The 25,353-nt window shown below is 39.0% G+C and overlaps 1 protein-coding gene across 3 annotated transcripts in view; it reads right to left on the minus strand.

Moving 5' to 3' along the window:
- The window catches only part of PCDH19 (protocadherin 19), a 111,589-nt gene that overhangs the window by 17,638 nt on the left and 68,598 nt on the right, over positions 1-25,353 (minus strand). The window lies entirely within an intron of this gene.

A 25,353-nucleotide genomic window follows, 5' to 3' on the forward strand; every position in this document is an offset into this window, starting at 1 on the left:
GCAAATGGAAATTATTAAAGAAAAAGACTTCTTTGGCTCTAGTACTTTCTTATTCCCTTAATTCCACTTTGCAATCTTTTTTTTTTTTTTTATTTGCTTTCACAGTTAGTGAACAGCAAATAATCTGGTCTGCTATTAAAACTGCAGATAAAATAATCAGCTTTGGCAAAATGCAAACAGCACCTAGCTGAAGAGCTAAGGATCATCATTTGCTCATATATTAAGACATGGTACAACTCCTTTATCTATCCTAATGGCCCTGGATGGGTCGGTGGTGGGAAGGGAGGTAGAAAAGGGTTGGAAAGGACAAGAGAGAGGGGCAGATGCAGAATTATATTTTAAAACCTCCTGCTGGAATTCAAAGAGTCCTCTGCTGTTAATCTCTCTCTCTCTCTCTCTCTCTCTCTCTCTCTCTCTCTCTCTCACACACACACACACACACACACACACACACACACACAAAGTCTACACAGAATTGTAATGCTGACACAGCTTCCTGAATAAGATGCTTATAGGACACTAATAAACAAGGACATTGACGAATGGTTTTATTCTCCTGGGGAATCTTTGTCCCCCTTCTTCCAGAGTTTATGCAAACTAAAAAGTTTATATTTTTAACACCCTGTTGTGCATTCCGATATGGGAGGTCAGCAGTATTTCAACAAAGAAACCACTCATGAGTAACGATTTTACGGAGACAAGAGTGGGGAAACGAACAGCTTGAAATGAGTCTAATTCCTTGTGTGATGGCTAATAAAAAGAAACATCTGAACACAGTGCTTGAGAAGCATTTTTGTACTGTTCAACAGACTGAAAATAATACCCTTTTTTCTGGTCTGCATTACCATTAATAACAGCCTTCTCTTCTGGTCATGTGTGTTTACAGAGGGAATAAAGATTGATACCAAGAGCTTGCCTTTTTTTCTTCCCGACTCAATTAGACACAGACTGTCCACATGATATTTTTAGCACAAACTAACTTTGATTTTTAAAAGTTAAACCAATAATAGTCTCTAAATATTTCAGAAATTACTTGGATCGGTGAGGAAGCTAGAAATTTTTCCAGGTAGCTCTCAGAAAAAGTAGTTTAGAAAGTAAAAGGTTATGCTCACATCTTGCCTTTGTTTAAGGAAGTTCTTGAACTCTCCTGAGAGGAAATCTTCCATCTGTTCTATCCACTTTATCTTGACCACACCCGGAAGAATGTCCAGGGTAGGAAAATAGAAGAGTGATTGTGCACTAGATAGAATAATCCATAAACTGCAGGTTGTCAGCTCCCCCAGTGTATTTAAGATTGAACTGCCGTTACAAAATTTCAACATATTCACAAGCATTTCATATAAGAAGGGTCCCCTGGAGTTCAACGAACCTTTAATTCCAACTTATAAATAATAAGTGCTTTCATGAATTCATTCCCACTCCTCTTCTCATCTTGTCTCCATTCCATAGTGTTCAACTCATCTCTGCCATGACCAAAATAGCCTCTCACTTAGTTTTATACAGACCTCATCTCTCTTCCTTCAGTTTTGTGGCTTTCCCTCACCACAGCAAATCTTTCTGCTTAGAAACTCATACCTCCAAGGAAGCTACAGGGAGGCAATCAGAGACAATGGCAGTGGCCAGGACTCTGCCAGAAAATCCACTAATATGGAAAAGGCCTGGTCTCTGGGGCCTTTCCTCCTTCCCAACAAAGAACCTTGAGAGTAAGCCTGACAATTCTGTAGGGCGGGGCACCTATTATTAGAAACAGCTGTGCCTGGAATTTCCTTAGTAGGGTATGTTATCAGCACCCCTTACAAGAAAAACACAGAGAAGAGTATTAACTGTACAACTACATAACATGCACACCCTATAAAAGAGCCCACATTTCCCTATTAGGAGAGTGAATGGTTAACATGTACTATAAAATAAAATTTCAAGTCTTATATGTCTCTCAAATTATGAATTTTGTGTTTGCCCCACCAAAAAACCAACAGGGTATTCAGTAAACCATTCCAACTACTTGCTCATTAGAAACTCACAGCCTAATGTAACATTGTTCCTCTCCTGTCCTTCATGTCAGGATTGTTGGGCCATCAGCCAAAACCTAGAGAAGTAAGCTTCATCTTGGTGAATTGGGATCTCTACTGTCAGATACAGTCAGCCTGACTAATGGGAACCACAGCTTGCCAAAATCTACAGCCTCCCTGTCTGTTCCGCCCACCAAATATGCTTAGAAGTCCCATGGCACAAGCCCAGCAGTTCACATATCCTAATCAACTATCAATAGTTTAAGTGTAAGTGATTGTGGATGAAGTACAAGCCAAATGTGTTTCCTTTTTAGTTGCAGGAATTCCCGTGCTATTATGGCACCCATAATGTTCATATCTAATGATTCAGACAAGCATCCATGAGCTAAGTGTTGTGGTATGTACATGCTACAATGCACATGCTACAAATACAGAATTCAGTGAAGCACTAATAGGCTCCCAGTCTCAAGTTCCAGAGGTACCACATGGGCAATATTGACAGGATTACCCCCCACCTGTAGTTGAATATGATGGAAGATGGAGGGGTTCCCCTATACCCTGCTGGTACTCTGGAGGCATGTTTCTGCCTCTTTGGGCTACCACAACTAGTGAACAAAAGAATGCATGTGTGTACATCATAGACTGGAAATCTCTAGTGAGTCTCTTATCACTCTGACCATCCAATATTGCATCAACAGTAATTTATTGAATTTTCCTCTCTTTCTGTTCTTGAACACTTTCCATATGATTCAAACTCAGTGCTTTATCAGCCTAGCATTTCTCTTTTTCAATCCAGAGCTCCCCATCCTATAAAAGAATATTCTGTCTCAGAGACATTTTGAAGTGAGCTTCTCAGAAAAATAGTTTTTCAACAGCCAGTTGTAACAGGAACCAATACTATTGATTGGGTTATTCCTAAATGCATTAGAATCCCCAGCACATTCAAAAGGTAATGCTTTGTTTTCTTCCTTGATCAGGACCATGTCTTGACATTCATATCCAGTAGGAAGCCAAGTACCTTTGTGTTAACTATCAATGATACTCCCCCAAGAATAACCTGGAGAATCTAACAAAACAAAACCTGCTATATCATCAGAAATCCCATCCTTTAGGGCTCAGGAATATGTATGCCCATGTTCCTCTTTAGATAGAACAATTACTAGATCTAAGACTCTACTGAACTGAGCAGAGCCAACACTGTACATAATTGTGGGTGGAGGAACAAGGACAAAGGAATTGGGTGATCCATAATATTTGTATTTGTTATGAAGAAATTGCATTTCCTTCCATAATAACAGTGCTCCTTTATTAGAAGTCTTTAGCATTACTTAGCTACTCATTATTTAAACAAATCTCAAGAACAAAATTGAGTCCAAATATTAGAACAAATCAATCTTTTACAATCAATACAATATTTCTCTACTCTTGCTTCAAGTGACCACAAAAAAGAATCAACTGGAATATAAATGCAGCTACAATTTCAATAGATATTTTATTGGATTTTTTCTTGTCATATTTAGTATTTGGGGATTCCTTATTTTGTCCAATGTCTTCCATTTCTTTGTTTCCTACTGCCATAACTGGAGCATATTTGAGGATATAATTTTAGATTTTTCTAGCCCTTGCCTAGTTCTCATCCCCTACCGATAAGAAGCTATAAAACAGTATAATTAACTCCAGCTGCCCCATCTTCACTTCTGACTCTAGGAGCTGAGCAAGCCGACTCTGCAGGGTGTGGACTGAAGTGGGTGGAAGAATGTCTGGCTCCAGCCCAGCTATGGTGTGCCACTCCTAAATTGCAATCCTCCCCCATTATACAATACTTAAGTTCTGCAAGCATGTTTACACAGCTGGAACTGTGCAGACCCTGAAAATCATGCAAAGCACAGACTAAGACTGCTCCTTGCTTCATTCTGAATTTAATCCTATTTATCTAAAGAAGAACAAATGAATGCATCAAATTCCCAATGTTGGGGTAATGGCTGCTGGGAAAGAGAATGAATGCTCCCCTTCTGAACAGAATGTTCATTGTCATGATTGCAGCAACCCACAGGTGTGAATCATTCTGTCTACTGTAAGTAAGCAGCAGTCAATAAAAGTTCAGTCCAAAAGGAAAAAAGTAGTAACAGAAAACACAACCATCCACCTCAGAAAACAATTCATTGTATCACCACATTAAAAAACAAAACAAAACAAAACAAAAAAAACCTACTTATAGTGAAGAGACTAGTGCTACCTGAGTGAAGCATGGTTTCTAACCATACTTGCCTTGAGAGTGTGGGTGAGTCTGCTCTCCCCACCATGGATGCCCCCCCTCCACCCGCCCTGCTGACCCTGAGTCTGTCCTATTCATGCTCACCAACACCAAAGAGAGCCTCCCTCCCCCACACACATACATAGCTCCCTCAGCTCTGAAGGTAGAGAAAAGATAGAGTGTAAGCTTGGTCCTAAGCATTTGGCAAATATCCCTACTGATGACTTAAAACTACAGGGGCTGGTGAAGAAAGTTTTTAATACTGCTAAGTTTTGAGGTGCAGAAAAGCAAAGGCAAACCTTTCTGCTGTAGCACTGTGTCCAAAGGCTAACTTCTCTCCAGAAAGAATGAGATATGAGCCAGATCTACTGGAGCAACTCAAGACTTCATGTGTTCCTTGCCAAAGGGAAGCTTACTACCCAGCAGCACATCTGAAGTTAGCTCTTCTGAGTGAAGTGTACATGTGAAAAAGGTACCATCCTTCTCCCAGAGGCAGTGCAGCAAAGAGTCTAAGACTATGGGCTCTGGAGCGAGACTAACCTTAGAGTCCCAGATCTGAGACTTAATAGCCCTATCCTATAGAAGCTACTTAAAGTTACTCTGTGTGCTTTTTTTCTATTCCGTAAGTCAGGACTAATAGCACTGATGTTCATAAGGAATTGTTGGAATGATTAAAAGAGAAAATGCATGTAAGCTGAGCTACACAGTGCCCGGCACTAAGGAAAAATTCAATACATGTTAGATAGGTATTATTATCCATCAAGCAGCTCTAACTCTCTGGGATAAATGGAGTCCAAGCTAGCCTTATCATTTGACCATGTAGCCAACAATTGGTGGGATATAAGGGAACTGATGCTGGGAAAAAGACCGTATCCTAAAGACATCACCCCATCAGGCTGCATTGGTGACCCAAATGCCACCATTAGGTATTCTTTTGGATTATCATCACATTAAGATACAAATACTATTTGGAAAGAAAGAACAGATCATTTTAACAGGTCCCTTGAAATAATTAGGATCTCGGGGAAATGGAACATGGACCAGGTAAGTTTTTATGGGGAAAGTAGGAAACAAGGAAAGACTGGGAATGCAGGGCCCCGACCAGAAGGGTTAATGGTGGCAGAAACTAAGAAAACCCAAAGAGAATACTGAATGCCTGTGCTCCCAAATGGAGAGGAAGGTGCAGGCAGATAGATATAGTGGCACTGTATAAATAATTGTGCCAAGGGCTGGCGCTCACATATACCTTCTGAGAATGTGAGAAATATTCTTTCCCTCTGTGCTTTCCTTTCCTCCTAGGCACAGAGCTAATTCTGGCTCTCTGTTGCAGTAGATCTCATCATTTAAGAAGAAAAAAAAAAACCCTACACATGCAGAATGCATTCAAATTTTAAAAATAGACCTCAGAAAGGAAATATTGACAAGAAGCCTAATATGCTAAGTATATGGAATTAAATTGAATGAGGCGTTTGGGGTGGGGAAGCAAAAACGGGCTGCACCACACACATTTGGAACAGCACTACTAAACCCACAATGCTTTTGATTGATTAACAGGGAGCATAATGTGAGAGGGGAATTGGAGTGGAGTGGAGAAGTTGACTTGATATCTTAAGTGTAAGGGACACATATGATAAAAGGAAATCCCAACAATTAACAATGGATATGAAATCATAAAATTAAAGGCTGGAGGAGCAGATGAAGTCAAAGTACATGAGGAAAACCAGCAATCACTTTCTTAAATACTGGTACATAAGACTCAAATGGAACAGGCAAAAGGGCTTTTCAGAAACTGAAGTGGAGATCCTGTGACAAATGAGGGCTATTTGATTCAGGAACAAAATAGACTGAGGATCTTCTTATCTTCTATTTCTCCAGCAAAACCACATCGGGGACACCAGGCTAGGTTCTCTTCGTAGATCAGCATCTCAAAAGGCTGAACAATGAAATCACTTGAGATAATGAGATAAATGGAGCTCTGAAAGATTGATAAATCCTCCACTTCATATGAATTAAGTCCCCAGAAGACTAAAAGGCACTAAAGGCAAATTGGAACAATTCTGGCCATGGGATTTGGTAGTTCCATCACACAGGAAATGGGCTAGTAGTCCTGAACTAATGGCCAGCTAAAAAATCAAAGGAAAGAGCTAATCATTCCATTTTGGGAAAGACAGAGGCAGTTGCCAAAGTATCAGAGGAGGAACAGCTGTGTTCTTCACTTAGGGGAAAGACCTCATTAAGTTGAAAATTGCTAACTATTCAGAAATGGATGATTCAGTAAGGGAGAAGGAAGATGAGAATATGAATTTGGTGTAAAAGGAAAAGAGGACCATTTCCACGAAAATACACACACTTGAAAGCAGAGTTAAGCTAAACATGTGCAAACAAAAGCCTAAGAGAAGGAAGGAGCTCAGAATGTTTAACAAAAGCCAACATCACCAATGTCTCATCCTCATTCCTCTTGCCACAACGGAAGGATTATTACAGCCCAAAGCCCCAGGAGTAAGAGTCAGATTTCCCACCTTGCCTTGGTCTTTAGAAATACACAGGAAAATCCAGCCAAAATGCCATCCACTTTCCAAACAATCTTTCCATACTAAATATACAACAAACAGTAATAGAGTATTACCAATAATAAGCACCTATAAGTCATTCCAAGTCCAAACTCTTCATTTACAGATGAAAAAAATTGGAACCCAAAGAGAGGAAGCAAGTTGCTTGAGATCACACAGAGTTAGTGGCAGTTCCAGGACCTGAATCCAAATGCCTGAATCAGGGCTTTTCCCCTTTCCTATGCAATAAAAACCCCAATTAAAAGAAAAAGGCAATAAGAAACACCTCGATAACTATTGGGATGTTAGGAGTAATAACAATGTGTTTAAACAATGTGGAAAATCGTTTTTGGATCATTTTTGAGAAATGACAATCACCAAAATGCCCATATAGTACCACAAAGAACTAATTGATCTTGAGTGACTGGGCCTTAGCACACTTGCAGTCCAATAAGCCAAAAAGAATAGAGCCATCTGATAAAACTTTTGAAAACATCCTATCTAAAACAGCCCAGATCAGCGGAAATGACAAGAGGAAAAGAAGCTAAAAACTTGCATTTCATCAGGCATTTTTTTTGAAAGAAAAAGTTCTTTTTTTTTTTTTTTACTTTTTTTTCCCCCATAAGTGATTGGCATACAGGTGGTATTTGGTTACATAAGTAAGTTCTTTAGTGGTTATTTGTGAGATTTTGGTGCACCCATTACCCGAGCAGTACACACTGCACCCTATTTGTAGTCTTATATCAATCACCCCCCACTTCCACCCATCCCCCACAAGACCCCAAAGTCCACTGTATCATTCTTATACCTTTGCATCCTCACAGCTTAGCTCCCACATATCAGTGAGAACATACGATGTTTGGTTTTCCATTCCTGAGTTACTTCACTTAGAATAATAGTCTCTAATCTTATCCGGGTTGCTGCAAATGCTGTTAATTCATTCATTTTTACTGCTGAGTAGTATTCCATCATATAAATATACTATAGCTTCCTTGATGGGCATTTGGGTTGGTTCCATGATTTTGCAATTGTGAACTGTGCTGCTATAAACATGTGTGTGCAAGTATCTTTTACATATAATGACTTCTTTTCCTCTGGGTGGAAACCCAGTAGTGGGATTGCTAGATCAAATGATAGTTCTCCTTTAAATCTTTAAGGAATTTCCACACTGTTTTCCATAGTGGTTGTACTAGTTTACATTTCCACCAGCAGTGTGGAAGTGTTCCCTGTTCACCGCATCCATGCCAACATCTACTGTTTTCTGATTTTTTATTATGGCCATTCTTGCAGGAGTAAGGTGGTATCACACTGTGGTTTTCATTTGCATTTCCCTGATCATTAGTGATGTTGAGCATTTTATCATATGTTTGTTGGCCATTTGTATATCTTCTTTTGAGAATTGTCTATTCATGTCCTTAGCCCACTTTTTGATGGGATCGTTTTGTTTTTTTCTCATTGATTTGTTTGAGTTCGTTGTAGATTCTGGACATTAGTCCCTTGTCAGATGTATAGATTGTGAAGATTTTCTCCCACTCTATGAGTTGTCTGTCTACTCTGCTGACTGTTTCTTTTGCCATGCAAAAGCTCTTTAGTTTAATTAAGTCCCACCTATTTATCTTTGTTTGTATTGCATTTGTTTTTGGGTTCTTGGTAATGAAATCTTTGCCTAAGCCAATGTCTAGAAGGGTTTTTCCAATGTTATCTTTTGGAATTTTTACAGTTTTAGGTCTTAGATTTAAGTCCTTGATCTATTTTGAGTTAATTTTTGTATAAGGTGAGAGATGAGGATCCAGTTTCATTCTCCTACATGTAGCTAGCCAATTATCCCACTGCCATTTTTTGAAAAGGGTGTCCTTCCCCAACTTTATGTTTTTGTTTGCTTTGTTGAAGATAAGTTGACTGTAAGTATTTGGCTTTATTTCTGGGTTCTCTATTCTGTTCCATTGATCTATGTGCCTATTTTTATACCAGTACCATGCTGTTTTGGTGACTATGGCCTTATAGTATAGTTTGAAATCAGGTAGTGTGATGCCTCCAGATTTGTTCTTTTTGCTGAGTCTTGCTTTGGCTATGCAGGCTCTTTTTCGGTTTCGTATGAATTTTAGTATTGTTTTTTCTAATTCTGTGAAGAATGATGGTGATATTTTGATGAGGACTGCATTGAATTTGTAGATTGCTTTTGGCAGTATGGTCATTTTCACAATATTGATTCTACTCATCCCTGAGCATGGGATGTATTTCCATTTGTTAGCGTCTATGATTTCTTTCAGCAGTGTTTTGTAGTTTTCCTCATAGAGGTGTTTTGCCTCCTTGGTTAGGTATATTCCTAAGTTTTTTTGTTTGTTTGTTTGTTTGTTTGTTTGTTTGTTTGTTTGCAGCTATTGTAAAAGGGGTTGAGTTCTTGATTTGATTCTCAACTTGGTTGCTGTTGCTGTATAGAAGAGCTACTGATTTGTGTAAATTAATCTTGTATCTGGAAACTTTGCTGAATTGAAAGAAAAGGTTCTTAAATATCAACATGAGCAAGAAATCAGCAAGGCTGGAGGGAAGGAAACTTGAAGACTCAAGCTGTTACTCAATTGAAGTGTTTTGGTCAACAGAATTACCAGTGACACAGAAAACACAGCAGGCCAACTCAAAGAGTAAAATGTAAAACACACACTGAGAAGTCAATATCTATACAGGTGCCAATTCTGTAGACATACCTGGGTACTATCAAACATGCTTCTGAGCTAGTTAGGCACACCAGTGATTTGCTTCCATCTCATAATAATACTTCTGACTCCCTGATCTTTCTGGCTTTACTGCTATAATCTGCTGCTGTTTCCCTAATCAACATCTCTTCCAAACTCGAGGCAGTAACCGTTCCATAACAGGAATTAAAACTTCCTGTCAGTCTAATAGCCTTTGAGATTTCAAATGGAAAAGCAGAACAATGCCCTGGAGTCACATAATATATCCAGGAAACACAAACTCTCTTCTGATACTTGCACTGCTTTACAATAGATCATTTCACCTCTGGAATCTGTAAAATAAGGTAGATAAGAACTGCCCTGGGGATCAAACATTGGTAGATGGCATCTGTTGTTTGGTAATGTTCAGAGAAATAAATTGATCAGCACTTATTCATTGAGGGTCTTCCTCACTCATGGTAGTATACTGTGAATTGTGTGGAAGGAGAGAAAAAATAGTAAAGAAGGTAACTTTGCCAAATAAAAATAAGCCATAAAAATCTTTAGAAGGGAAGACTGAACCACTACAACCAAAAAAACAAAAATTCTCATTCAGTGTCATTAAAAATTATTTCTATTCTCTGTAAAAACACAGTGATGAATGAGAAATTGCCTAGAGGGTAAAAGGATAGAATTAGGCCAAGCAGAAAGGGGGGAGGGTTGGAGAAAGAACTAAATAAGAAGCATCAAGGAAAAAAGTGTGTGTGACGAGAGAGGAGGAAGAAGACAGACAGAGGAGGAAGACAGAGGAAAGGAGTTTATATAGTAAAGTTAGCAGTTTACAACTGGCTCCAACGATGAAAGGACATCAGATTTGCCTTACAGTGTTAAGAGTTTAAGAAGAACAGACCAACTGTGAAAGGTGTGACATGATGGCCAAGGAGAAGGAATCTTCTTAAACTTTAAGAAAAATGGAGACAGTTATCAACTAGAAATAGCCACCTTGCTTAGGAAAGGAGGAACAACCAGACAATTAAGTATGCTGAAGAGTTACTTAGTCCCTAACACTAGAAGTTACAAGCCCCTCACTTGGTTGACCTTCACTTAGTTTTTAACAATAATTTTTTCTGAGCTAGGCAAGTGACCTGCTACTTGTTTGATTTTCATCCCATGCTTCATGGCATTGCCACTGAACAGCATCCAAAGAAGGAATGCCAAAGGGAGGAAATTAAGATGAAAGAGCAACTACCCCTCAAAGCAAGCACACCATACCATCTGTTAATTTGAGTGTGGCACCCATTACAGATCCATTGGCAAATGGCTGTGTGCTCAGGAATCTGAAAAGGTTGTACTCAGAACCCAAAATCAGAATAAAAGAAGCTCAGAAGTTGAAGGGTCTTAAAAATTATCAACTTTCTCATTTTACATTTTTAAAAAATAGGAAAACAGCAAATTAACATGATATAAACTCTGTACATGGGTATTAAAGAACGCCAGGTAAAGAAGAGATCAGGACAAACTGTTAGTCAAAAGAGGCTGCTTTCTGGGACTTAAATTTTGCTTGTAATTTTAAAGACAGAAAGAGATGTGGATAAACAAAGAGGGGAGACAGGAACTCAGGGAGAATGTTTCATCAGCATCACCTTGCCGCTACTCTTTTTAAGTGCCTACTGTGGAACAGACACTGTACTAAGTGTTTTACATGCATTGTCTCATTTAATCCTTACAACCACCCTACAAGGCAGGTACTACCAGTATCCTCCATTCTGCAGATGAGAAATCCAAAGACTGGACTGGACAAGTAACTTGTTTATAGGCTATGAATCTGTGGAATATGATGAACACATAAAGTTCCCAATTCTCAGGTCAGGTCAACAGGCCAAGGAAGAGAAGGGCACAAAAAAAAACAAAAGCAAAAACAAAAAAAACAGCAAAACACCTAGCCATCCGATTCACAATTATATTGTACTAAGAAAAAATACTATATATATGTATACATATACACATACACATATATACACATACACATACATATATATACATACATACATATACATATATATATAGAGAGAGACACACTTTGATTATTGGTCTTATCAACGTTAATGCAACATTGCTCATCATTCCACCTGTAAATATACGAATTGAGACTTTGAGAGGTTAGTGACTTATCCAAGTCTCTACAATGAACAAACAAAAGAATGAGAACTACAATTCTCATTTCCCAGTAGGTCACATGGCATTAAAGTATTTTAGGGACTATGATGATCTTAGCATTTTCTGTACAGCACGTGGATTTAGATTTTGGGGAAGCCCAAATGTATGCAATTCCAGTTACATTGTTCATGGAATGTTCAAACTATAAAAGAAAGTTTATTTTCACAATGAATCTGCCTTTTTCAAAAACACAGTGCTTGCCTCTGTGTTTTGTTTTTTCATATCCCTAATTCCACACAGTTCTATGTGTGTACATGTCTCCCCGAGCCCTGCTTTCCCAATAGGATGTTGACAAACACAAACATGTCACGAGGTCCCTTACAAGCAAAAATACTTTATGCAACAGAACTGTAGGTTGCTATACTCAACACCATATTATCAGTGAAGGTGGGCCACCTGGCTTACATTAATATAAGACAAACAGCTCTAAGCAAGGCAAGGGTAAAAAATATTTTTTCATTTATCAACTGTGTGTCTGAGTGGCTCTCTCCTGGGAGTTACAGAGAGAGAATTTTATAAAGGGCTTTGGTTGGGATTTTTTTTCTATCATTAACAAATTCATTTTTCCACTACAAAATGAGGCCAAAATCCAAAGGCACATAAATTCCCATCATTTCTCAGATGACATGCTCCCTATGGACCTGCTGGAAGCTCATTCATATGGCAAGGAGATATGACCTTTCAGGTAGAGCTGAGCATTTTTCAGTCCGTTGTTAGAAAAAAAGAATAGAAGGGATTCTTTGCAGCGTGGCTTTTTTAGAAAAAAAAAAACTAAAAATGAAAAATGCATCTCCTCATTTATTTTTTAATGAAAGTCTGGGCATGCAGTGGGAGAGAAAATAAAGGAATCAAAATGATGTCTACCACCCATTAGCCATTTAAGAACCATGAAGCGAGAGAGGGAGAGCACGGAAGAGCAGCAGGGATTCTGGGGTTGGGGTATGCGGCTTTTGATACAGGGCAGGCAAAGTGGAGTCAATGCCTCCAGAGAAGAACCAGGGTTTCTCTTACCTCACAGTAAGTGCTCAAGAATATGTATATTTTGCAATGTAAATGAACACAACCTCTTTTCAAACCTTTGGCAGACATCTTATAATTTCTCAGAGTCTGGGCTGATTCAGAAAAATGATTTGATAGTAAAGGCAGCTTTCCAGCATCCAGACATTTCACGGTGAGTAAATCAAATTACTTTCTTTGGACACCAATAGCTCCGGCAAACTCATGAGGTTGTGACTCCTTGGCACCCCATTTCTATGCATTTATCCCCTCTGACTCTCCCCTCTGAGACTTTTAAAGTTCAATATTCTAGAAACTATATTCTTTCCTCCACCACTCCTCTCAAATAATAAGCTTAGAAACAATCTAATAGCAACTATTTACAACTTAGTGTGAATTTGAATAAATGCATTTTCTCTCCCCATGGACTGCTTGAAGTGTGAACAGTAATTGTAAAATGAAATGCCTCACTTTCTGTTAAAGGGATCACAGATAGCAAACAGATGGGGAGCTTTGGGTGGTAGGGTACCTGAAATGCTATAAAGTGGCCATTTCACTGACTCAGTCCCCACAATAACACTTGCTATGTTTTGGGAACTTGCTATATTCCAGGAAGTACTTACCTGGATCTTCTCACAACATTCTGATAGGTAATTTCTATCATTACTCCCATTTTGCAGTTGTGAAAATTGAGGATTCAAACAAATAAGGTCAATAGCTATTAAGTGGCAAAGATGAGCATGAAACTTAAATCTGTCTTATTTCAAAGTCTGTACTCTTAGCCACTATGATGTTCTGCCTACCTTTGTATTTACAGGCAGACTAATGATGTCAATCTTGAATATAATGGAGTAGAGTGGAAATAGTTGTACTGATTCATTAGGACTGGCTCATATTAGTTGGAGCCTGAATTGATTGGACACTATCTGTCTGGAAGATTCCAATGATAATTAGAATTATTAGGTTTATCAATGTACTATCTATTAGCTAGATAGTAGATGTAAAAGGAAATCTGGATTATAGCCCTTATGTCCCTGCCAATCTCAGTTTCAACCATAGATATTTTTATCTTATTTCATTCTCTCTTATCACCTCATTCTAATTTTTCTGAACCTTTCCCCATTAGCCAAGATTTTGATTTTGATCCTCAGTATAGATGGCTGTCATTTCTCTATTGACCATTTGGAATTCTATGCTTGTCTCTCCCTTTCAGTGTTGCTGTAAGGGATAAACGATATATTGTAACATGAGTTCCATATCACAATGATTTCAGGGACTTTTTAAGACTTTAAACATTCCATATTGATGACAGTGAAAGCTTAAGATACCAAAGGGGCCCCAGGTAACGCTGCAAGAAGAATATTGGATTCTGTGCCTGCATTTCTGGTATGAATATTTTAATTTCTAAAGGATCCTAGATGACTAATATTTGGCTTATGGAAGAAGTACCTCTTTGCTAAATCAAATAAAACAATGTCCAGCTTTGCAGATCTCACTTATTTAATAGACAGCCAATTCCTCATCTAGAGATTCTGTCCCCTAGGATCATGTAAGTCATTTGTGCTAGGTAATTTTTATTTTAAATAAATGAGAGAAATGAGGCACTAAAAGGTGCTATAGACAGGTAAACAAAAGCACAGGATGAACACATGGGTCCAACATGCTTAGAACACTTATCTCATAATGCTGTTGTTCTGGGTGTAAAACATATGAAAGAGGAAATGAGATGGGGGACTAGAGCAGGAAGGCATGCTGCTCCTCCATCTTCGTCATGCAAATATAATAGTTTGAATGTTGAGTGGACCTATTTGATAACTTATTTGGAGCTAAACAGCATGTCAACTGAGAAGACTTTTCCTTCTCCCAAGAGTACAAAGCTCATTCCTTGGCTCATCATCCCCCAGAAAGGAAGCAAAGCACACATCTAACCCCCTCAGGCAATCAAAACAAATTCACACCAAAGGAGGAGGCAGACAGGCAGTCTGGCAGACAGGGCTACAGCGTGGGAATGGGAACTTTCAGACAGTCGAAACATAACGGTGGTAGAAACATCTGCCGCCTACTTCAGTACCACCGGAATCTGGAGAGTATTATAAATTATACCAACTACAGAACCAACTTTTCCTGGCATTTTAATTACCAAAACATTACAGATTAATTATCCAAACTTTACTTAAATGGCAAGTCAGTCATTTTCCTTCATGAGGGAAAAGGCCATACGAACAGGAGCCTTAAAGTGAATTGTGTTTCTTTGAAAATTGTATTTTAAACCGAAGATCTAGAGCAGATAGTTTTATGGGTCTCTAATTAGCGTCACAAAGGAAACACCAAAAGGTTAATAAGAGATGGTTAGTTGGAATGGTGGTTTCCTGGTGCCAGCTCCAGCCGCTCAGTCTGTTTGCAGACTCATTAGCTGCAGATTGATTATCAGCTGAATTCAGCAAGTGCTCACTTGCTGTTTTAGCAGAAGGCTAGTGTGATTTGATACACCTACCCTCCAGCTAACCAGGGTCCAACAATAAGGTAATACTTTCTACAGTCAAGAAAAGAAGGTTTTCTTTGACTTCAACTTCAGTTGACATCAATTATAAATCTGAAAGTGTTTGATGAAGCTGATGGAGGCATAATGAAACCTTCTAAATTGACAGTTGGCACAAACAAAGGTCTGGCTCTAGGTCGTTAAAATCCACTTGTGCATAGACACTGTATTTCCGAATTCTCATTTTGTCACTAAGCAAAACCATCCACTGAAGAAAACTCAAACTTAATAGAGTACTCACAGATAGTCACTAAACTTCTAAAATGTATAAACAGTGTGATGAGGATTGAGTCAAGCAAAAGAATTTGAACTTTAGGCTTCACTCTGGACTGTGCTATAGATTTGTGTTCTGACATTAATAGAGTGTTTAAAATTTTGGTGCATTTGTTTTTCTTCTAAAAAAATGGAACAGATATTTATACACAGCATGTCTCCGGAATGCAATGGCTACTTGAATTAAAAGAACTAAAATTTGACTGGGCGTGGTGGCTCACGCCTGTAATTCTAGCACTTGGGGAGGTCGAGGTGGGCAGATCACGAGGTCAGGAGCTCGAGAGCAGCCTGGCCAACACAGTAAAACTCTGTCCCTACTAAAAATACAAAAAAAATTAGCCGGGCATGGTGGCGGGCACCTGTAGTCCCAGCTACTTGGAGGCTGAGGGAGGAGAATCTCTTGAACCCAGGAGGCGGAGGCTGCAGTGAGCTGAGATCACACCACTGCACTCCAGCCTGGGCAACACAGGGAGACGCTGTCTAAAACAAACAAACAAAAAAAGAACTAAAATTTCTGGCTAGTGATGGTAATAATAAGAGTTCCACAAATTTAAAACAGTTCACGTTTGCATATGAATGATGGTTCAGCGTCAACATTTGACTTGTTTTGGTTTATCAACAGTGTGCAACCTGACTCTTACAAGCTGGAAGCATTTTTTTTTTCAATAAGCTGATTTTTAAATTAAATTAAAGTCAAAACAATTCTTTTGCTTCACCTCCCAGATTAGAGCAACTGACAGCCTCATTAATGATTAAAAACAGCAGGTGGTGATGCCTTGGAACAGTTTGACCAGCCTAAATATCTTGAAACATACATCATTCCTCTTTTCCTTCTTTTCCATGTATTAATAGAACTAAATATTCTATTGTTTACACAGGTTGGAAACTCTACAGAGGCCGAAAGAGGAGGAAAGAAAGCAGGTTGTCAAACATTTATTATTATGCAAGAAAAGGAGAGAATATATGAGCTTAGAGATGGAAAGGCAACCACAGAAATTGGAAAATATATCTCTGGCATTGGACTTGGACTTGCAAACTCATGACTTGGAAGCTGCCTTGCTGCAATGAACTAAGAGTACCAAGTTTCTCCAAATTATTAGAGTACTGTGTGTCTACAGATTTCCACTTAAAAAGGAAGCAATATTATAAGTTATATTTTTATTCAAAGCAGATTACATTTGCAGTCCTGCATTACTTAAGAGTCTAGGGACTAGACCATAAAATTTAGAAAGACCCTAAGGCTTAGCTTACTGGGGACAGAGGAAGATAAACGTGCTTTTAGAGTTCTAAAATTCTAGAGCTCTTTAGCCAGATTGAATATTTTCCTGTTAAACTAAGGCAGTAACCTAAAGAGTCTTATTTGCCATTGAAATTAATATTACTAAGGTTAAAAAGAACTAAACTAATGATAAAACAGGGTTGTCTGTTATTTCAAATTTAATAGTTTGAATTTTTGTTGTCTAAACTGTCGTGAAGGATAATGAAGTACAACTATTGTTTCTGATGACTAGAGACCCTCAAAAGAAAAAATTATTTGTCATGAGGCCACCTCAATGTAACAAAACTTTGAGTATCTTCAGGCACAAAGAGTTCATTTTCTGATCAATTCTTTTGGCCCCTTCCAGATTCACTGCCTTTCAAATCACCTCTTCTACACACCATCCTACACACACTTCCAACCACACATTAGATCTCTGAATGGCACATTTTTAAGTGAAGTCCAGTGTTTACTACAAAACCTAAAATCCTACAGCACCCTTCTGACATAGACACCTGCACACACACACTTACAGTCCCAAAGGATTTGTTCCAAAACAACTCTGGAGACTGATATTTCATGATAATCTCTTTAGCGCAAACTATGAGAACTGCTTTATATTCTCTCTACATGGCAGAATGATTGGTTTACAGGGTTCCATTTTGTCCAGTTGCAAAAGAGTCTGTTTTGTCTATCCACTGTGAGCTTTACAAGTCCATCTAAGACCTAAGCCTAGATTATGTGAGATCTTTGAAAATATCCCCAGAAGAAGAACCTGTGTGTGATCCCCTAAAAAGCAACTTTTCTGATGTTCCTAAAAAGGGAAGCTCAAACCTTTTCTAATTTGGTGCTTGATGATTGATATGGTTTAGCTCTGTGACCCCACCCAAATCTCATCTCGAACTGTAATCCCCATGTGTTGAGGAAGGGACCTGTAATCCCCACCTGTTAAGGGAGGGAGGTGATTGGATCATGGGGACAGTTTCCCCTGTGCTGTTCTGATGATGGTGAGTGAGTTCTCACAGGAGCTGATGGTTTTAAAGTACAGCACTTCCTCATTCCTGCATTCACTCTCTCTCCTGTCACTTTATGAAGAAGGTACCTGCTTCCCCTTCTGCCATGACTGTAAGTTTCCTGAGGCCTCCCCAGCCATGCAGAATAGTGAGTCAATTAAACCTCTTTCCTTTATAAATTACCCAGTTTCAGTCATTTCTTTATAGCAGTGTGAGAATGGAGTAACACAACGATTTTTCTAGGCTGGAGTTTTACTGGGGATGAGCCTTACAGAAAGAGAAATGAAAAAAGACTTTCTTGTCAAAAAGCCACATTTCCAAAGTGGATGTATCAATTAAGCTTTCCTTGATGCAAAGTATACAGGGCACTGAGCCATCTGATACTAACAAGAGACCAAAAATACCTTGGGCAAGTCCTGACCCTGGATGACAAAAAGCATCTATCATAAAAGAGGAAAGCCATCTCACAACTGTTTTGTCCACACAATAAATAAATGACACAAAATTTTGGTATTGTTGAAATTGCTTTTAAAACTATGGGGCCAGGGCATCAGAGAAATGCAAATCAAAACCACAATGAGATAGCATCTCACACCAGTTAGAATGGCTATCATTAAAAAGTCAGGAAACAACAGGTGCTGAAGAGGATGTGGAGAAATAGGAACACTTTTACACTGTTGATGGGACTGTAAACTAGTTCAACCATTGTGGAAGACAGTGTGGCGATTCCTCAAGGATCTAGAACTAGAAATACCATTTGATCCAGCCATCCCATTACTGGGTATATACCCAAAGGATTATAAATCATGCTGCTATAAAGACACATGCACACGTATGTTTACTGCAGCACTATTCACAATAGCAAAGACTTGGAACCAACCCAAATGTCCATCAATGATAGACTGGATTAAGAAAATGTGGCACATATACGCCATGGAATACTATGCAGCCATTAAAAGGGATGAGTTCGTGTCCTTTGTAGGGACATGGATGAAACTGGAAACCATCATTCTCAGCAAACTATCGGAAGGACAGAAAACCAAACACCACATGTTCTCACTCATAGGTGGGAATTGAACAATGAGAACACTCGGACACAGGAAGCGGAACATCACACACCAGGGCCTGTTGTGGGGTGGGGGTAGGAGGGAGGGATAGCAGTAAGAGATATAACTAATGTAAATGACAAGTTAATGGGTGCAGCACACCAACATGGCACATGTGTACATATGTAACAAACCTGCATGTTGTGCACATGTACCCTAGAACTTAAAGTATTAAAAAAAAAAAAAAAAAAAAAACCTATGGGGCCAGGGGTGGTGGCTCACATCTGTAATCCCAGAACTTTGAGAGGCCGAGGCGGGCGGATCACCTGAGGTCTGGAGTTCGAGACCAGCCTGGCCAATGTGATGAAACCCTGTCTCTACTAAAAGTACAAAAATTAGCTGGGCATGGTGGCACAGGCCTGTAATCCCAGCTACTCAGGAGGCTGAGGCAGGAGAATAGCTTGAACCTGGGAGGCAGAGGTTGCAGTGAGCCAAGATCATGCCATTGTACTCCAGCCTGGAGCAAAACTCTGTCTCAAAGAAAAAAAAAAATCTTGATTCCAGTCCCTTAAACTGGCTATGAATGGACTTAATTCCCCACATTTATTTCATAACAAAAGGATTAAAAGGAAAATAAACAGAAAAAAATACAAATATTCAAAATCCATGTTTAGACTTATCATTTCCCATCCTGATAGAGTTTATGGCTCTTAACCATCTTATGACAGGACAGAAATAATGTTAGGCTGGGAGCGATGGCTCATGCCTGTAATCTTAGCACTTTGGGAGGCCGAAGCAGGAGGACTGCTTGAGCCGAGGGGCTCAAGATCAGCCTGGGAAACATGGCAAAATCCTGTTTCTACCAAAATAAATTAGCCAAGCATGCACCTATGGTCCCAGCTACTCGGAAGGTTGAGGTGGGAGGATCGCCTGAGCCCAGGAGGTCGAGGCTGCAGTGAGCTGTGATCGCACCACTGCAGTCCAGCCTGGGTGACAGAGTGAGATCGATCTCAAAAAAAAGAAAAGAAAAAAGAAAAGAAAAAAAAAGAAAAGAAAAGAAGAAGAGAGGGAGGGGAAGGGAAGGGAAAGGAAAAAAGAGAGAGAGAGAGAGGAAGGAAGGAAGGGAGGGAGGGAGGGAAGCAAGGCGGGGGGTGGAGAGAGAGAGAGAGAGAGAGAGAAAGAAAGTCCGTCCCACAAAACAACTTGATTTGTCTCTCATCTATAACCCTATTGGCAGTGTCCCTACTTTTCATGGCCTACAGAAGTTGATTTTTTATGAAGCAACTGGAAAACATTCACCTAGCAAATCACCCAAATAGAGCATAATTTTATCTAGCGTACAGTGTTGGGGCCTGGCTTCCACTATTCCTCCAAACAGATCCCATTACACCAAAGGGTCCTTTTAAATGCATTTTGGTTTCCAGCTCAAAAAATCTTAATTATTTTCTTCACCGATCCTATGTAGTCTGTTCCATACTGGACCATTTTTGTTATTGGACCATAAACTACTGGAGAATGAAATTCTTAATTGTTCATTGGGCTCCCTTTACATATCCTGCATCCTCTAATGTTTTCAAAATGCTTAGAAATGTTGAAATTCTTAATGTCAACTAATCAAGAACAGCTTTGGCATTTATTTTTTGATGAGTAATGAATTCCTTACCACAGGCAGTTTTCTGTTGTTGTTTTTGTTTTCATTTTGTTTGTTTGCTTATTTTGAGACAGAGTCTTGCTGTGTTGCCCAGGCTGGAGTGCAGTAGTACAATCTCGCTCACTGCAACCTCTGCCTCATGGGTTGAAGTGATTCTTGTGCTTCAGCCTCCCAAGTAGCTGGACTTACAGGCACGTGCCACCACGCCCAGCTAGTTTTTGTATTTTTAGCAGAGACAGGGTTTCACCATGTTGGCAAGGCTGGTCTTGAACTCCTGGCCTCAAATGATCCACCTGTCCCAGCATCCCAAAGTGCTGGGATTACAGGCATGAGCCACCATGCCCAGCCCACCACAGGTAATTATTAGTAATAATAAATATTAAAATAACTTTGAATATCAGACAACTAAAAGTTCCAAGTAGATCGGGAAAACACACATGCACGCACACACACTATGTAGAGAGAGAGAAAGAAAAAAAGCATAAATATATATATAGAAAGAAACAATGTATTGCATATTTCAAGATAGCTAAAAAAAAGGATCTTAAAAACTATTACCACAAAGAAATGATAAATGTTTGAGGCTAGATACACTGTTTTGAAATTCATGTGGTTATTTCTTCCCCAGTTTTGCTCATATAGAGACTTTTAAAAATGTCTTCATCCTCTTGCAAATATATCTAGTGAAATGTTTAGTTACTTGAACCCAGGAATGTGGGTCTAGTGTACACTTCCAGGGCATGATTCCTATAAACCCCAATCTCATATCAGGATTGCATATTTAAGTAAGAATAATGGGATATCCACATCATCAAAAGTGGTTATGCAAAGAAGCAAGGAGGAGCCAGCTCCCAGCCCCCAGCCCCCAGCCCCCAGTACTCAGCTCAGAGATAACCTGGATAGGAAGAAATTCAAGCCCCGTGATACCCGTAATCATGCAACAAACCCATGAGCCTCTGGCATCTCTCACCACTCTACTTGTCAATCACTCTTTTTAGAGACTCTCTGCGGGAACCGCATAACATATATATAACCAATGTGTGTGTCTCTGTGTGTGTGTAGTGTGCGTGTGTGCATGTGTTTTCCTGAGATATATATGTGTGTGTGTGTGTGTGTGTGTGTGTGTGTGTGTGTGTGTGTGTGTCGGGAAACACAATATGCTGTGACACAATATGTTACATAGATATGCTATAACACAATAGCACAATGCCAAAAGAATACTAGAAAAGAAATTCTGACAACAGGGAGGTTTCCATTAGTGAAGAACAACTTTTTATTCTAGTGATTATTTTTCCAATAAAATGTAAATGTTGCTTTAGAAAAAAATCCAATTATGTGGTACAGCAGATAACTGGTTTTGAAAAAAAAGAAAAAGTTCTACCTGTCACCTCTCTTCCTACCTGCCCCAAAACTGCTGAGACTGAGAGAAAAGATAAAGTTTCTGGGCATCAGAAAAAAAGGGGTACTAGGCATTGAGTGCCACTGACTGCCTCTAAACCAGCAAGGTAAGTAGACATGTCAGACATGTCAGAGATTAAACTTAGCATCCTACAATGACATTAACCAAAGGTGAGTAGGAAATTCAACCTCACAACAGGTGGATTAAAAATATGTCTACCAATGTGATATGGTCCAAATTAGAACATCAAAGGAGAAATATTTCATGATATTCCCATTGAAAAGAACATCTTGATTATAACAGTCTTTTCATATTGCTTCTCTTGCTTTACTGGTACAATATTCACAAGATTTTTAATGACCCCAAAATCTATTCTTATAATTTTTTAAAATAGAATTATTCATTTCATCATTGAGCTGGCCTTGCTCACCTCAGTAAATCCCAGATTACCAAAAGCAAAAAGATGACAACTTTTATAGTCAATAACAGCAGTAGTTGAAACACTCAATTGCCAGAGCCAGGCACATAGTGGGCATTCAAAAATATTACTGAGTAATGAGTGAAATATATCTGTCTGTTCATGGTTTATTCCTGCCTAGTATACCAGAGGCAGGATGAAAGCAGCTGGAAGTCACATATATAGAAACACTGTGTACACATTCCTGGGTTCAAGTAATTAAATTTCACTAGGTATATTTGCAAGAGGATGAAGACATTTTTAAAAGTCTCTATATGAGCAAAACTGGGAAAGAAATAACCACATGAATTGCAAAACAGTGTATCTAGCCTCAAAGATGCTAATTCAGGTCCAGGGGGATCTAATCAACCGCTTTGTTCAAGTAAAGATAAAACTTTTTGACAGCAAATGCTATTCTGATAAAATGGAATTTTCAATTACTCTATGAACATCTGGCCCATGCTACCCTATCTGGAGCCCAGCAGCACACTGCTTTGCAATGACACGAAATAGTCTCCATTGAGAACTCCCTATTTTGCCAAGAGACTAATTGAAATGAGTGTTTCAAAATTCAGTGAGGTAAGAGGTGAGTCGGGGGATAGATAAGAAGATAAAAGAAGGGATGTTCAGTCATGGAATCATAATTTATTTAAATGGCTAGAGGAAACAAAATTACACATTGTTGGTACAGTGTTGAAAGTGTAAACATGTTAATACACCTGTGGTTGACACTAGAATAAGCATAGTAGGCAGCCTACAGAACATTTTCATGGCAAATTTGTAACAGCAGTTGCATTAGGCACAGATCAAGTTCTTCAAATCCATGTTATACACAGCGAGCATGTTAAATGCTATTCAGGTGTTGAAACTAGTAAATAAACAAGTCTACTAAAACTATACTTCCAGAAATAAAGCAATCATTATATTGCACTTGGATGCATGTGATATGAAAAGCAGATAAATCTTACAAAAAATTTCTGTAAGTTGCTTCCATTTGGTATCAGTCAGCATGGAGGGAAACCAATTCAGTGTTGTAGTGAACTCCAAATAGGGTGCATATTAGAGCAATTAGAGTCATCTTTTCATCTGGTGAATTTATAATCAATAATTAAAATCATAAGGAAAGAGGGAATGAGTGTAATTTGAAACAAAATAGCTGAGCTTGGGACTAGTGTACACTTCTAGAGCATGATCCCTATAAACCCCAATCTCATATCAGGATTACAATTTAAGTAAGAATAATGGGATATCCACATCATCAAAAATTGTTATGCAAATAGGCAAGGAGGAGCCAGCCCCCAGCCCCCACTACTCAGCTCAGAGATAACCTGGATAGAAAGAAATTCAAGCCCCGTAATACCTGTAATCATGCAACAAATCCATGAGCCTCTGGCATCTCTCACCACTCTACTTGTCAATCACTCTTTTTAGAGAGTCTCTGCAGGAACCGCATGAAGGCAAAATTCTTATCCCCACCAGAGGGTGGTAATTTTACCAGGTAACTCAGACTCCTTCAAGCCAAATAATTCCCTCAGGGACAGAAGGCATCAGTTAAAAAATTTGAGTGTTGACTCCCAAGCTCAGCACCAAAGTGCCTCAAGAACCAAACCAAGTGGTAAAATCTGCCAATGACAACACTTACTTGGTCTCAAGCCACTCAGAGCTATTAAGAGACAGCATTCCAAAAAATGCCATTCTACAATACACCAGTAAAAAGCACAGGATAAAGAATTCTCTATCATCTTCTTTTCGGGGAAGCCATAACAACAAGAGCTGAATAATAAGGACAAACTGAAACGTATTAATTCATGGGCACTGGATAACAAATGAATTTGTAATTCAGTCAGCTGGCAACCAGGAAATTCAACTTAGCCAGTTCATCAACCAACTGACCTCGTCTTAGGCATATCAAGAGAAACACCAAGATTGACAGTAATCCAGAAAGCAGAAATTCCTGTCATTCTCTCTCATTTTCACCCTCACTGAGCTCACGAATGTGTCTGGTTGGACAATCAAAACACAATCCTTCTGGTGTCTATACATAGTAGGGAGACTATAGCTTATAACAATGTAGTGTATATTTCAAGATAGCTAAAAAAGAGGATCTTAAAAGCTATTACCGCAAAGAAATGATAAATGTTTGAGGTTGCTGGATATACTAACCACCTTCATTTAATTATTATATTATTATATAACATATACATGTATTGAAGCATCACACTGTACCCCACATATATGTAAAATTATGATATGTCAATTATAAACAAAATAATAAGTAAATTTAGACATTTTTAAAAATTGAAAAAGAAACACATAATGCAAACTTCCTAGTGACTAAAATACCTTGCCATTTGAGTTCAAAAGTCTTCTAAGCCAGGCGCGGTGGCTCACGCCTGTAATCCTAGCACTTTGGGAGGCCAAGGCAGGTGGATCACTTGAGGCCAGAAGTTCGAGACCAGCCTGCCCAACACGGTGAAACCCCGTCTCCACTAAAAATACAAAAATTAGCCAGGAGTGGTAGTACACATCTGTAGTCCCAGCTACTCGGGAAGCTGAGGCAGGAGAATCACTTGAACCCAGGAGGCAGAAGTTGCAGTGAGTAGAGACTGCACAAGTACACTCCAGCCTGGGTAACAGAGTGAGACTCTGTCTCAAAAAAAAAAAAAAAAAAAAAAGTCTTCTAGATAGTCTCCTTCCTTTGTTGAATATAATATTCTCCTTCCTTCATTAAATATAGTGATTCTGGGTTCCCACCTCTAGGAATATTCTCAGAGAAGGGTTATTGAAAATTAAGGAATTCAGGCCCTTACTCAGAGTCACAAAGCACCCTTGTCATTCACACCGATCATACTTCTGCTACAATAAAATCTTAAGGACAAATCCCATAGAAACTTTTGGCAGTGTGGAAAAGCACAGGGCCCAGGTGTCTCTTAAAAAGAGGAGCAAATATAGTTTATACCTTTACCCCAAACACAGGCAACACAGTATCAGCTCCTTGAACAACCCATTCCTGCTCAAAG

Source organism: Theropithecus gelada, chromosome X (genome assembly GCF_003255815.1).
Source record: "Theropithecus gelada isolate Dixy chromosome X, Tgel_1.0, whole genome shotgun sequence".
In the NCBI taxonomy this organism is placed as follows: Eukaryota; Metazoa; Chordata; class Mammalia; order Primates; family Cercopithecidae; genus Theropithecus; species Theropithecus gelada.